Consider the following 3,869-nt stretch of genomic DNA (forward strand, 5'->3'; position numbering starts at 1 on the left):
TCTACCTAAACAGAATCTAAACAGAATACTCCCAGGACATGAACCCAGGTTATTTGTGTTTGCTGACCAAGCTCACTGTCTCTCCCAGTACCACACAGCAAAAGGCTTCACTAGAAAAATGTATTTGGAATTAGTGTATTCCTACCATTTTTTTTTACTTCTGTGAACACTCATTTTCCAGCAAGGAATATTAAACAAAAAAATCCTGACTAGCTGCACTGTCATCCCAGTTTATCAACATACTACAGATTGAGACATCAGAACTCACCTTATAGTATGTAAGACACCTGTAGAGTCAGCCACTCAAGGTTGAGGGGCTACCTGAGAGAGGCAGAGCACCACTGGGGAGGTGCTGAGAGCCAGAAGCCAGGTACTGCTCTGTCTGCATGTGCAGGAAAGGCAGGAGAAACGTTTGAGAGATGTTCTGGTGGAAAACTGATTTGAGTGGAAAACTGAGAATCTATCACAGAAAATTTAAAGGAGAAAAGCTGAGAAGACAAGGCTTGGATGCCTTGTAGCTGTTCAGACAATGTGAGCTAACCTTTTAAAAACTAGATATTCTTTCATGGTGGAATTCACTCTCCGTAACCTTACAGTAGACACCTGAAGATGTCTCTACTGTCAAGAGAAAGAAGCAGACACTCCTCAGGCACCAATCACCTTATAGTGCATTGACATCTGAAACACTTTAGCAGAAGCAGTCCTGTGTAGCTATTTATTTCTCTCCATTGACTATTATAGACAAGTTGACAGCTAGCTTGGATGTAGGCATTGCAGATGCCTGTAGTTTGGCAAAAGGAATCTCATCCTGTTTGTGGCTGAATCACACACTATGTCCCCACGAACTAGTCTTTGAGACACAGGACAATCCAGAAAGCTCTGTTGCAGAGATACTTCATGGATGAGAATGTTTCTTGCTTCCTACACTCTCTTTCTACTGAATCGGTCAGCATTCTGAAAGGGGACAAAAAAAGCACTTCTGAAGAATCAAACCCTTGATATGAAAAAAGAACATTCTGGCAGGACATGGAGTGCCTAATATTCATGAACCACTATTATTTTTCCTCTTTATTGAAATAGAGATCTCCTTGTAACTTGCTCAGATGGCATAGTCAGTGCCTCAGGCAAGCCTATGCAGCTGGCTCCACAGCTTGCAAAGGCCTTGGCTACATTACAAGTGTCATATTTTCTCACAGATAATTTGTTCTTGAATAACATTGCCTAAGTAATAGGGTTTCCATCAGTATCAGCTTTGCATATCTCCTTCCTTCTTTTCACCCCCCTTTTATCGTACAGACACATTAACTGTGAGCCTTGCAAAAAAGCTCTATTTATGTTTTAGTTCCCCCGAGTCTCTCTTGCCACCTCCAGGGGAATGGAGGGCACACAGGATCAAGTTCCATATTCCACCCTCATGTCTTTTTTTAGCACCTGCTTTAAAGAACCCAGAGCCACAGTGAAACAAGCAAGGTTTAGTGAGTGTCTACGGCACTTGTTATACAGTAGGCTAGTGACTGAAACAAACTGTCTTCACCTGGTGTGCCCACTTCCATGATCCATTCTTGCAAGCCCCGGGACTTTTGAGGACTTGATGAAGGCAGTGGGATGGGGTTTGTGCATGTACGAGTGATGAAGAAGTGGATATGCAAATTCCAAGTAAGGAATTGACTGAGATACACCAAGAAGAAAGGCATCTATTTTTGTTTAGCTATATAATTTCTGTGTTCTTCATATGAAATATTTAATCCACATTTGCTTCTTTGCAGTGCCAAGACAGGAAAGTTTGACACTAATATATAGCCATTTTTATCCTGAAGGAATTTTGCCCTTCTAATTAAAATCTCTTCCTCTGTCTAAATAATTTCCCTGATGACACAAATTACACATGGCATGAATGGCAGGACATCAGACTGTGATCTCCTGAAGACCATGGAGTGAGGCCATGCGTGGTTATTATTTCACTTATGGACAGTGAAACTCCCTGCCCCCTAATCCTGGCTGAATAACAGATTTCAAACTTGGGTTATGAAAACAAGAATTAAAATCCACCATGTCCTCAGGAGGCAGCCCCTCTCTGCTGCAGGAACTGTTTGCTGTAGCTGTTCTTCACCCCGCATGCCCTCTTGTCTGAGCTACCCTGCTTAGTGCTGTGCCAGCAGAAGTCCCAGCTTCTCACCAGGACAAGCACTTTCCTCCATATCCGTACAGGATTTGACACAAAGAGGGCAAATGCATTAAAATGGTACTACGGCAGCCTTCCTCACCAGCTCCTGAAGCCTAACACTGAAAACCCTGAGGAATCCAGACACTGTGATCGATCTCTTTCTTTATAAGTTTTGAATAAATGGCAGTCTGGTGCTGGGTGGGAGTAGAATGGTTTGTTACTCTACCCACACCTTCAATAAAAATAAACCCAAGCTTTGCCAGAACAGGGAAAGCAACATGAGCACAGGCTAATATTTACAGCATCTAGCTTTCTCCAGCTAGATGAATCTGGTTAAAAAGCAAACAACTTCCATAATTATTTTTTTCTGTGTTACTTCTCCAAACATATCATTGGTGGGGTCTAGATTGAGGGCAACAACCAAGGGAAATTTTAGCAAATGTTCAGTAATGTGGCTGCAACCCAAGTTGCCATCCAGCATGTAATTCCACTCCATTGAGGACTCAGCAGGGTTCGCTGCAGCAGATAAACAAGTCGCTGTATTACCCTGAAGTGTGACAAGTGCCACCACGATGCTGCCTGGAGAAGAAGGGATTGAATACAAAATTCAAGCTCACTTTCCCACCTGGGAAAACTGAAGAAAAAGTCTCAGCATTCTGCTATGTGCTGTCTTTTCACAAGCAGTGCATATAACCTATTCCTGACCTGGAGGCAAGACAAAACTGGAATACATTGTCACACTGATGGCTTTCTCTCTTCTTTCCTATGCATAAAATGTTGAGGGTGCAAGCAGGGGGATTTGGGTTCCTTCCACTGCAGTCCCATGGACTTCAGAAAAATCACTTTGGGTATGTATATATATCTAAGAGGGTAAAAACATACAAACCCTCTCCTCTTCCTCTGGGGCCTCTCTATGCTGAGAAGAAGAAGCAAAAAAGAGCCCAAAGCAAAGACTAGCTGCACTGCTGGAGTCCAGAAGTACATTTCCTTTTGACATAACATTTCAGGCACAGTTCTGCAACATCACTTTTGTATTTTTCCAGCCCCAGCATGTTATACTCCTGCAAAACCATTCATGTTTGCCTAATAGAAAAACAAAACAAAACAAAACAAAACAAAAAAAAACTATGACGTGCTTAGGTAGGAAGCAATATAAAAGCCCCAGGGAAATATCTTGCATGTCATGATAGCCAGTAAACTTTGACTGAGCTTTTGACATATACTTTCCATTAGTGTTCTTGGAAAATCAATGAAACATGTACTCCTAAGCTACTTCAGTACTTTTTATTTTTTTTACCACTAAGTGCAGAGACAGAACTCCCAAAAGGTATCAACTGCATCCCAGCACAGGAGAAGTGCAGACAACTTTGTGAAATATTTCACAGTTGAAACTATATTAATATGACAGAATATTAATATGACAGAAGCCAGTTAACACCTCTTATTACAATTTCACTTGAGAATAACAGTCAGGCAAGATGTTCTTATTCCAAACAAACATGTTTAACATTCCCTGAAACACCATAAATTTTTCCATCAGCCTCTCTCTGCCATGCTCCCTTCCTCTTGAAAAAAGTGCCAAATCATGAGTTAATATTTGAGCCTCTCTCTGACTACCAGTGTTGAAGGTATCTACCAGCTACACCATGTTCCAAAACACCACACACATGGACTACTTACAGCCATACAGTGAGCAGTCAATCTT

Source organism: Anas platyrhynchos, chromosome 2, assembly GCF_047663525.1.
Source record: "Anas platyrhynchos isolate ZD024472 breed Pekin duck chromosome 2, IASCAAS_PekinDuck_T2T, whole genome shotgun sequence".
In the NCBI taxonomy this organism is placed as follows: domain Eukaryota; kingdom Metazoa; phylum Chordata; class Aves; order Anseriformes; family Anatidae; genus Anas; species Anas platyrhynchos.